The sequence below is a fragment of the Squalius cephalus genome (assembly GCF_949319135.1).
Source record: "Squalius cephalus genome assembly, chromosome: 18".
NCBI classification, from domain to species: Eukaryota; Metazoa; Chordata; class Actinopteri; order Cypriniformes; family Leuciscidae; genus Squalius; species Squalius cephalus.
Window position 1 is genome coordinate 16,954,077 of NC_137139.1, and position 12,747 is coordinate 16,966,823.

Consider the following 12,747-nt stretch of genomic DNA (forward strand, 5'->3'; position numbering starts at 1 on the left):
ACTTTTAATTTGTATTTGTTTAATACGAAAATCCCTCTTTGAGACTCAAACAAAACACTATTTTATTTTAGGCAACCATGTAATAAAGACATAGTCATATTTAGTTTTTTTCATTTTTACTTTATTATCTGAACTGCAGTGAGAATTTAAACAAAGAAAACTACTGCAGACAATACGGTCGTTAGTAACTTTAAAATATTTTTGGTAAGAAAAAACCCCAAAATAGATTACCAAACTGAACCTTTTATCAAATGGGCACAATAGGTAAATTCACTAGTGTCTAAACCGGAAAAGATGCCCGAGCCACCTCAGCTGGCCCCTCTTGATGTGGAGGAGCAGCGGCTCTACTCTGAGCTCCTCCCGAGTGACCGAGCTTCTCACCCTATCTCTAAGGGATCGCCCAGCCACCCTGCGGAGGAAGCTCATTCCACCTGTATCCGGGATCTTGTCCTTTCGGTCATGACCCACAGCTCATGACCATAGATGAGAGTAGGAACGTAGATTGACCGTTAAATCAAGAGCTTCGCCTTGCGGCAAAGCTCTTTCTTCACCATGACAGACCGGTACATCGACCGCATTACTGCAGAAGCTGCACCGATCCATCTGTCAATCTCCCGTTCCATCCTTCCCTCACTCGTGAACAAGACCCCAAGATACTTAAACTCCTCCACTTGAGGCAGGAACTCTCCACCAACCTGAAGTGGGCAAACCACCCTTTTCCGACTGAGGACCATGGCCTCGGATTTGGAGGTGTTGATTCTCATCCCAGCCGCTTTACACTCGGCTGCAAACCGCCCCAGTGCATGCTGAAGGTCCTGGTCTGATGGGGCCAGCATGACAACATCATCCGCAAAGAGCAGAGATGAAATCGCGTGGTCCCCTGCACCTAGAAATTCTGTCCATAAAAATTATGAACAGAACTGGTGACAAAGGGCAGCCCTGCCGGAGTCCAACATGCACCGGGAACAAGTCTGACTTGCTGCCGGCAATGCAAACCAAGCTCCTGCTCCGGTCGTACAGGGACCGGATAGCCCTTAGCAAAGGGCGCCCGAACCCCATACTCCCAGAGCACCCTCCACAAGATGCCGCGAGGGACACAGTCGCATGCCTTCTCCAAATACAAAGCAAAGCACATGTGGATTGGTTGGGCAAACTCCCATGAACCCGGCGGAATTGAGGAGATCCTCGAAGTATTCCTTCCACCGTCCGATGATATCCCCAGTTGAGGTCAACAGCTGCCCACCTCCACTGTAAACAGCATTGGTAGGGCACTGCTTCTCCCTCCTGAGGCGCCGGATGGTTTGCCAGAATCTCTTCGAGGCCGACCGATAGTCCTTCTCCATGGCCTCACCGAACTCCTCCCAGGCCCGATCTTTTGCCTCCACAACCACCCGGGCTGCAGTCCACTTGGCCTGCTGGTACCCTTCAGCTGCCTCAGGAGTCCCACAAGCCCGCCAGGCCCGATAGGACTCCTTCTTCAGCTTGACGGCATCCCTTACTTCCAGTGTCCACCACCGGGTTCGGGGATGGCCGCCTCGACAGGCACCGGAGACCTTACGGGCACAGCTCCGAGTGGCCGCGTTGAGAATGGAGGTGGAGAACATGGTCGGACTCAATATCTCCAGACTCCCTCAGGATCTGGTCGAAGCTCTGCCGGAGGTGGAAGTTGAAGATCTCTCTGACAGGGGATTCGGCCAAGCGTTCCCAACAGACCATCACAGTACGTTTGGGTCTGCCGAGTCTGTCCAGCTTCCTCCCCCGCCATCGGATCCAACTCACCACCAGGTGGTGATCAGTTGACAGCTCCGCCCCTCTCTTCACCCGAGTGTCCAAGACATATGGCCGGAGGTCAGATGAAACGACCACAAAGTCGATCATTGACCTCCGGCCTAGGGTGTCCTGGTGACGTGCACTAATGGACACCCTTATGCTTGAACATGGTGTTCGTTATGGACAAGCTGTAACTAGCACAGAAGTCCAATAACAGAACACCATTCGGGGGGCAGTTCCTCCCAATCATGCCCCTCCAGGTGTCACTGTCGCTGCCCACGTGGGCGTTGAAGTCCCCCAGTAGAACGACGGAGTCCCCAGTCGGAGCACTTTCCAGCACCCCAAGAAGGCTGGGTACTCTACACTGCCGTTTGGCCCATAGGCGCACACGATAGTAAGAGACCTATCCCTGACCCGAAGGCACAGGGAAGCGACCCTCTCGTTCACCGGGTTGAACTCCAACACATGACGGCTGAGCTGGGGGGCTATAAGCAAATCCACACCAGCCCGCCGCCTCTCACCATGGGCAACTCCAGAGTGGTGAAGAGTCCATCCTCTCTCAAGGAGTGTGGTTCCAGAGCCCAAGCTGTGCGTGGAGGTGATCCCAACTATCTCTAGTCGGAATCTCTGAACCTCACGCACAATCTCAGGCTCCTTCCCCGCCAGAGAGGTGACGTTCCATGTCCCTAGAGCTAGATTCCGTGTCCAGGGATCGAGTTGTTGAGGCCCTCGCCTTCAACTGCCGCCCGATCCATTAAGCACCAGCCCCTTACGTTCCCTCCTGCAGGTGGTGGGTCCACGGGAGGGCGGCCCCACGTCGCTCCTTCGGGCTGAGCCCGGCCGGACCCCATGGGGGAAGGCCCGACCACCAGGCGCTCGCATACAAGCCCCAACCCCGGGCCTGGCTCCAAGGTGGGGCCCCGGCTGTGCCATGCCTATATTTTATGTATAGGTGCGACGTCACGGTCCTTGGATTTAATGCCATCATAAAGGGTTTTTGAACCGCTCTTAGTCTGACCCGTCACCTAGAACCTGTTTGTCTTGGGAGACCCTACCAGGGGCATATAGCCCCAGACAACATAGCTCCTAAGGTCATTCAGGTTCTCAAACCCCTCCACCACGGTAAGGTGGCAGTTCAAGGAGGGGAATATGGGTTATGATTTTGGTAATAATATATTTACTGAAATTACATTTTTAAATTGAAATCACTGATTAAATTAAGTGAATAACTCAACCCTGTCACAAAGTTTACAACCCCGAAACAATGACATATGTGATGGGGTTGAGTGTGATGGGGTTGAGTTTTTTTGCTCAAAATGGCCACTGCTTTTAATGTGGTGTAGAAGAGTGGGCCACATGGCAGCCAATGAAATAAGTATATTTTAGATTTTTATGGATTAAAATAAAATTTTGAAAAGTCATAATTTCCCATCTTAATTGTATGTGATGGGGTTGAGTTGTTAAGCTTGACAGTACCCTCCCTGACTATAATACACCTCAAAAAATGAATAAAAAGTGTGATATCACTCACCTTCTTCTGCACCATGCTGTTGAAGAGAGCTGAATGATGCAACTTCCTGTGAATGATGTCACATATGGGTGGAGTCTAAATTATTATGGGCGGAGAATAGTTGGCGTGACGGGGTTGAGTTTAGACTGAGGGACGTAGCTTTATAAGTTGTTTTTTATCAAATATCTTGCATTTTCTAAAAGTTTTTCTTTTCAAAAGCAAAGAACACAAATAAATACTTGCATTATTGCCAAAAATTATAGACACTGTGCACATTGTATTAATTATTTTCCAAGTACAAATTCAGCGAAGAACCTCAGGGACATGACAAAATGCTTGCTGTAAGACAGAAATAAGATTTTTTTTAATGATAAAAATTATTTAAATGCAATAATTATTTGTATTCATTATAAAGGACATACCAATGTATTGTGAAAAGCTTTTAACATTTCATTTTGGTGAACCACCACTTTAAAAAATCCAGGGGACTGAAATATTACCGAATCCCAGGAATGACCCATTTAACGGCGGTTGGCATCCAGCTTATTGGTGCATTTCCACTATGAGACTGTAACATTTGTCACTATATTTAACACTACCAGAGAATGTCTAATAGGAAGAGAATTGGCACTCTCTGCTTACTTCCGGTTTCTGGACTGGCTGCAGTAACACGTCTCTGTCCATGCGGGGGCGCTCGCAGGCGAGTGCAGAATGAATGGAGGTCTATGGCGAAAAACCCTCAAAATCCACTTTTCTCAGGATATAATTTTTTGTCTAGTAATTTGAATGTTGTATTCGAAAGGAGATGCAAAGAAATTACACATTGCTGGGTGTTAGATTTTTTAGAGTCACTTATTTGGTTTAAAAAGTCTTTTAAAATGTCAATGACGTCAGAATGGTGACGTCATTAGCAGAATGCTAGCGTGTTATGGGCAACAACAACTCAACCTGTAAGAAATCGAAAAGAAATAAGTACTCGTTCATTCAACTTTCGACTTATAACCCATGTTGAACTTGCAAAACCTACAATAAAACCTGAGATTTCTCAACGGCAATCGGGTGAAAGAGACACATTTAGCCGTCTAGCCCCATAGACTCCCATTCAGTCAGCACTCGCCCGCGATCACCCCCAGTGGAATTCTAATGGAACTGCAACCAAGATCGATACAATGGGGCTAATAGGAAGTGCCAAGGCTCTCCGTAGACGGGCTCTGACACTACCCATTATATATGACATTCTTGAAGTGCAATACTAAGTCATTGCGCTACGCTCTCCCCTACTAAATTTAAAATGTTTACCACATTTAAGATTTGACTATAATTGATAGTTAATCACTTTCGCAGCAGACACCTTATAATAGTAGTGATGACTTAAATTTCAAACACTTGAAATACTCTCTAAAATAGGTCAAATTAACCATTGGTTGCATTGTCCATTGTCACACAATGATATTATATTTCCAGCAACAGTAAATACTTATCTCGCTTATACACATTCTTTTGTAATAGACTCCCCATTTCGGCCAGACAATTCTTTAGTCTACTACCCTTCTTAGTTTACTTTCTAGAGTAAGTCAACAATGTCCTTAGTTGCCTATGTTAAGCAGCTGAAAAGCTCAGTTTTTTTCCACATCTATCACTATCCATGAAAACATTTGTTTTCACAAGTCCTGATTAACTGTGATTAATCAGTGTAAGTTTAGCTGGTAACCAACATTGTCCATGGTCGCCACATTCTTTGTACTGTAGACTCTCTACTCACATTTAGTCTATCAATTGCAAATCCACCACAGATGACCCAACGAGTCAAATGTCAGAATCTTTGGATGACGGCGTTCTCTCCTTGGATAAGAATTCAAAGGTATAGAGTCATCATCCTCACTCTCAACAGATGCTTGTTCTTCGGATACCCTCGACTGTCCCGCAGGCATTCCAAGATACTCTTCCACCCGTTCCTCTGGCCCATCATCTGCTATCTCCTCCTCTATCCTCTGTGACCCTCATTCCCAGTGCTGTTCCACATTTGGCATGAATGGTTCTACATCAGATTGAGACGAACAGACTTCCGGCACTGCCTCAAGGAAGTAGGAAACTGTAGCACTAGCTCACCATCTTGAAAATCCTCGTTCTCTTCTGCTTCGTCTTTTCTGCTTACTTTTGTCTCTCTCACTGTCTCTGGTTGTGGTGTTGCTTCGGAGTTCTCCAATGGCAAGCAATCACAAGGGAGAAGTAGATTCCAATGTAACACTCTCATTTTACCTCCTCCTTCAGGCACGACTTCATACACCGGACTCTCGTCACTCCTTCTTTTGACAATCACATACACTCTGTTTTACCAGTACGATCGGAGCTTACCAGGTCCTCCTCTCTGAGATAGATTTCGGACCAGCACTCGTCCCCCGGCTGAAGGTCAATTCCATGAATTATCCTGTCATACCCCTGCTTACTCCTTGAGGTTTCCCTGTCAGCTGTTCTGTGGGCAATCTCATAAGCTTGACGCATCCTCGTTTGCCAATTCTTCACATACTCAGTATAATTCTCAGTCCCTTCTGTTGGCTGCAGGTTGAAAAGCAGATCAATAGGCAGATGTGGGGAACGACCATAGAGCAAGTAGAAAGGGGAAAAACCTGTGACCTCACAGCGAGTACAGTTATAAGCGTGAACCATCTTCTCCAATGACTTTCTCCATTGTGTTTTATCTGCATCTGTAAGTGTGCGCAACATAGACAGTAATGTTCTGTTAAAGCGCTCTACCTGTCCATTTCCTTGTGGGTGATAGCAGGTATGAGACGCTCGCACATCACAGCACTTCTGCAGTTGGTACATCAACTGGTTCTCGAATTCCTTACCCATTTCATGGTGAATCTTTTCTGGGAATCCGAAACGTAAAGCAAAATCATTAAAGATCTTGTCCACCACCGTCTTGGCTGATTTGTTTTTAGTGGCATAGGCTTGTGCAAAACGAGTATAATGATCTATGACATCCAGAATGTACTCATACCCTCCCTTACAGGTTTCCAGATGTAAAAAGTCTATAGACACTAGCTCAAATGGTCGTGTAGTGACAATTGAAACAAGAGGAGCTCTTGTGGCCTTGTGTGGTTTCTTCCGCATTAAACACTCACATACATTGGCAATGAAATGCTCTTTGTTACTCTGCATAAGAACCCAGTTAAACCATTTACAAATCAAATTCACTGTCTCCTCCACTCCTAAGTGTCCCATTTCTTTATGAAGCTCATTGAATACAATCTGGTGATACTCTTTTGGCCAATCAAGCTGCTCTCTTCCACCGGCTTTTCTGTAAAGTATGCCATGCTTATTGATGTACAATTTTTGCCACTGTCTCAGAAGCATTTTTACATCTGTCGGCTCAGTTTTGAATACTTGTCTTGATGGTTTCTGATTATACTGCAAAACTCGATTGATTACAGGGTCTTTCCTCTGACTTTCTAAGATCTGCTTCAGTGTGAGCGGTTTGTCTGACGTAGACACAGCAGCATCACTCACCATCTTGAGATGCAGTAACCCATGCCAGCGGGGTGTTTTCGCCTACCAACACTCCCTGAATAGACGCACTGATGACTTTCTGACTCACTCCTCCAGTGCACTGCTCCATGAATTGATCCATGTCTACTGGCATCCGGGACAGACCATCAGCATCCGCGTTGCTCTTGCCAGGACGGTACTTTATGGAGAAGTTGAAATCTGCCAGCTGAGCCACCCATCTATGGCCTGTGGAGTTGAGCTTGGTGGTGGAGAGAACATAAGCCAAGGGATTATTATCAGTATACACTGTAAAATGTGGAGCATGGTACAGGTAGTCCCTAAAACGTTCACATATTGCCCATTTTAATGTTAAGAATTCTAACTTTCCTGAGTGAAGGTGGTAATTCTTCTCAGGCAGTTAGTGTTTTGGAAGCATAACCAATCACCACCAATTAACTGTTCTGCCTCTGGTACAACACAGCACCCAGCCCCTCTTGTGATGCATCACAGTGCAAAATGAACGGTTGGGTGAGATGTGGATAGCCCAATATTGGTGGGGTGGTCAGTTTGTCAATGAGAAATTTCAATATCTCTTGATGGCTTTGAGTCCACTGTATCTGTGTGTTTGATGGAGGACCACCTTTGTGTCGTCTGTTGAGCCATTTTCCTCTTACTCTTTTCTCCACAGGTGATGTTTCCTCAGGGGGTGATGACAATAGCTGATACAGGGGTTTCGCCAGTCTGGAAAAATCAGGTATGTATGCACGTTAATATGAGATGAATCCAAGCAGCTTTCTCAAATCACCTACATTAGCAGGAACTCAATCTTTTAAGGCCAGCACGGGAGCCACTTCAGCAGGATCCATTGTATATCCGTCTCCTGACACATGGCGTCCAAGAAATCTCACCTTCCTCTGAAAGATCTCACATTTACGAGGGCTGAGCTTTACACCATGCTGCTGACATCTCTGTAACACAGCTCTGAAGTGACTGACATGGTCTTCAAAACTAGGGCTATGGACAAGATTATCGTCAAGGTAGGGTGACACACATCATCTCTAAGCCCTACCAGACACTCCTCCATACTCTGTTGGAATTCGGCTGGTGCTGAACTGAGACCGAAAGGTATCCTCACCCAATGGTATAGTCCCCAAGGAGTTATGAAGGCAGTCAAGGGCCTGCTTTTCTCATCCAGGAACCCCTGGTGATAGGCTTTTCCCTTATCCAACACAGAAAACCAGGAACTACCGATAAAGAGTCCAGCATGTCCTGTATTCTTGGAATTGGATGCCGATCAGGTACTGATTTTCTGTTCAGTTCTCTGTAACACAGCACAATCTCAATGTCCCATCTTTCTTTCTTACACAGACCATCGGTGATGCATAGGGTGACCTGGACTTTCAATTCACCCACGATTCAGTAAGTCTTGAAAGTACTCTTTCACTTCCTGATGTAACGGTTTTGGAACTGACACGTATGTTTTCTTCACAGGTGAGGTATCGTGTAGTGTAATATGCAGGTTCAATGAGGGAATACAGCCGATGTCGTCCTCGTCAAAGCTGAAAGCATGACACTCCTCCCTCAACAACCATCTCACTATCTCCTTCTGTGTTCCACTCAGATGATCCAGGGAGACTGGAGGATGCCATTGACTAGGTTTTTGTCTCTGTGAATCATCTTTACTCACATTTTCCTTACTTTTACTGTTGTCAATGTTGTCCTGGTCTTTGCTGGCTGTGGAATCATCCCTGTTTGTCTGTTCTGTTGCCATAGATAAAGCAGATTTTATTACCTGAAGATGACCCAGGACTATTCGACGATCAGGTAACAGCATAGTTATTGGTGTTAGCAATCGGCACTGGTACCACTGCAAATCTATCAGCGGGAACAGTAACTACTCCTTCTTCAATAGCGACCCCTTCTGGCAGTGAAGGCTCTGTGCTTGGGACTAATAGTAGACCAGGGGTGCCCAATCCTGCTCCTGTCGATCGACTGTCCTGCACAGTTCATCTCCAACCCTAATCAAACACACCTGAAGCAACCAATTAAGGTCTTCAGGATCACTTGAAAATTAAAGGCAGGTGTGTTTGATTAGGGTTGGAGATGAACTGTGCAGGACAGTCGATCGGCAGGAGCAGGATTGGGCACCCCTGTAGTAGACTAATAGTATTTCACTCAGTCTTGGCGACTTACTCATTACAGTCTTTTTCAGTTTTTGTTGTCGCTCTTGTTCTAAGTTTGCGGCTTCATTCATTCACTCTATCAGCTCTTCATCTTTGATTCTAGGGTTGCTAAGGTAGGGCTTAAGTTGCAGCTTCACCTCTTCACTTAGTAGTCCGGTCTCTATGGAGCACAGAAATTTCCTTTTAATTAACTCTGGGCTAAACTGCTCACCTTCATCTTCCTCACACAGATTCCACAGTAACTTTTCTCTGAGCTCGATACCTCTGAATAGAAAGTTCTGGACTGATTATTTTGGGTCTTGTGACATGTTCATTAACTTTTGTAACAGGTCAGAAGATGGATCAACTTTGAAATGTCCTCTCAGGATTGTCTTCAAGGTCGGAAGAGTGAGATCTCGTTTTATTTCAAGCATGTCTCTTAAATGAAGGCCTGGGCTCACAGCACGTGTCACAGTTTCAATGATTTCTGTCTCTAAATGACCCTTTCTCAGTCCGGACTCAATCTGGTTCATGAGGCTGGTGTAGGACAGTTTCTCTTGCTGTCCTGCCTCCCCAAATTGTCCACAGATCCTGAACTCTCTCCTTAGAGTCACTTCAGACAGTGCAGGTAGTGTCATTGTGGCTCTTGTTTCCTCCCTCACTCTTTGCTCCATTGCGACAATCTCCTCTTCAAATATTTGACGGGCTTGAGCTTGTTCTATCTGCAATCTGGAATATTTCTCTTTCAGCATGTCTAAATCATTTGGCTCATCTGCCCTTACGAAAAATAAGTTTATTCAAGTGTTCTATTAGTATACTTATTTTAAACTAAAAATAAGAAAGTATACTTTCAGTCTACATTTTATATACTTCTCAGAAATATACTTTATGTACTTCTCAGAAATATACTTAAAATTGCACTTAAGTATACTTGACTTATACTGACAGAAAGTCTAAGTATATTTGGCCTATACTTGTTGATCGAGATATACTTAAAAGTATAATTAAGTATTCTTGGCTTGTACTTGTGTTTACTATTTTGATTGAGTAGCTTATTAAATACTTTTTTAAAAACATAATATTACATACCGTCTTATAAACTAACATGTTCAGCTTTATATAGTAATAAACTTTCGGGTGGAATAGCTTATAGAGTAAATAAAATAATCATGGAAAATAAGTTTATTCAAGTGTTCTATTAGTACACTTCTTTTCAACTAAAAAGAAGAAAGCATATTTTCAGTCTACATTTGACTGAGAGAAAAGTCCAAGTATATTTGGCCTATACTTGTACTCAATCTTTTGATCGAGATATACTTAAAATTTTAATTATTCAAAGTATACTTGGCTTGTAATTATGTTAACTCTTTTGATCGAGTAGCCTATTAAATATACTTTTTTTACATCGTTTTTCATATACAGTCTTATGAAACTTTGTTTGAAAATATTGATTAAAATATTGATATAAAACAGATGTTTCTAATTCTGCGTATCTGAATTTTTGTGTAGGCTAGTCCACTGGTAGTGTATTTACTTTAATTAAACTTTTCCCCACCATTGACTGAATTTTCCAGCTATCCATGTTTTCACTGGTATACGGTAGGGGGCGCTATGACACATCTTCTAGTACAGAATCTCTGGATCAAAACACAGGAGAAGAAGAAGCTGAAACAAGTGATAGAAGATTGCTCACTCAAATGTAAAATAATGTGATATCAAACATTAAACAGCTTGTAAATCAAAACTGCTTAATGTTTCCAAATGAAATGAAGCGTAGGCTAACCCATGAAGAGAAAACGACTGAAGCTTTGGGGGTGTTGGACTCGATCTACTCCACCTGTGTTTTGATCATCGTTCTGGATCTGATCAAGGCGTAGTCTTTGACAAAAATGTGATTTTCTCAACTATTTTGTTTAAAATGTTGCCTTTCTTTATGAAACTTACTGACATTCAAGTGTTGATAAAAAAGGATGCATGAAGCTAATAAAATGTTTTTAAAATTAAAGTAGAGTTAAAGGTATTTTTCAAGTATAAAAAATAACATTTGAACATAGTACAGGGTGGGCCATTTATATGGATACACCGTAATAACATGGGAATGGTTGGTGATATTAAAGTCCTGTTTGTGGCACATTAGTATATGTGAGGGGGCAAACTCCTCAAGATGGGTTTGCCCCCTCACATATACTAATGTGCCACAAACAGGACTTTAATATCACCAACCATTCCCATGTTATTACGGTGTATCCATATAAATGGCCCACCCTGTAGTATAGGCCTACTGCAACTGCAAAAATTGTATATAAATAGTAAACTATAAGTATGATGTTAAGTTCACTTAAAGAAAACTTGTAGAATAAAACTACTAAACTAGTAGTTTACTGAGAGTACACTAAAAGAGTAAAAATAATATATAAATGGTAAACTATAAGTATGATGTTAAGTTCACTTAAAGAAAACTTGTAGTATAAAACTACTAAACTAGTAGTTTACTGAGAGTATACTTCAAAGTTGCTACAAGTATTAAAATAGTAAACTACTAGTATACTCATAAGTTCACTTGCAGTACAAATGAGAAACATAATTATGAACTAGTTGTGCACTTAAAGTTTACTACTGTTACACTTATAGTACACTTAAACATATACTTTTATATACTTCAAGTGGGCCAATTTAGTCCCAAGCGGTATTAAAATAGTACACTTACAAGTTTACTACTAGTACATATTGACATTAGTATACTTACTACATAAAGTATACTTACAAATATACTTGAACATTACTCAAGTATACTTCATAAAATTAACTTGAAGTATACTTTTTTTTCGTAAGGGTGGGTGTAATGTGGCAGAGTCTATTTGCAGCAACAGATCCTCCAGACACCAAATAAATACCTCATCATCCTCTGTCTCTTCTATGTCATCCAGAGTTTTCTCCACCTATCCAGCGTTTTCTCCACGTATAAATTTTAAAATATTGCTGATTACTTACAAAGCACTAAATGGTTTACCTCCGCAGTACTTGAGCAAGCTCTTAACACATTATAGTCCTTCACGTCTATTGCGATCTCAAAATTCTGGCCAGTTGATAATACCTAGAATATCAAAATCGACTGCTGGCGGTAGATCCTTTTCCTATTTAGCACCAAAACTTTGGAACAGTCTTCCTACCATTGTCCGGGAAGCAGACACACTCTGTCAGTTCAAAGCTAGACTAAAAACACATCTCTTTGACCTAGCATACACATAACACATTATAGACTTCTATAATTCTATATTAGGCTGCATAGTTTAGGTCAGCCGGAACCGGGAACCCTTCCCATAAATCCTGATGTACTCGTTACATCATATGAAGAATGGCGTCTATGCTAATATTAGTCTCTCTGTTTATCCAAGGTTTACCACAGTACGCCAGATCCAGGCCGTATCCAGATCCGATGAAGGACCTGCGCCTGGACATGATGACAACGCAGTCCTGAAGTGTCAACCAGTCTCTCCCTGTTTACTGATGTCAACTGGACACCGGCCGTATCCAGATCAGATGGTGGACCTGCACCTGGACCCATCCATGACGCATCCCTGAAGTGCCAGCCTCATCAGCCCTGTGAAGGCATCATCGACACGACCAATCTGACTTCTGACCTGTAATGCTGCCTGGATCATAATCATACACTGTTCGCTTGTTGGCCAGAGAAGAACTGGCCCCCGACTGAGCCTGGGTTCTCCCAAGGTTTTTTTCTCCATTCTGTCACCTGTAGGAGTTTTGGTTCCTTGCCATTGTTGCCTTGGCTTTTGGCTTGCTTAGTTGGGTACATTT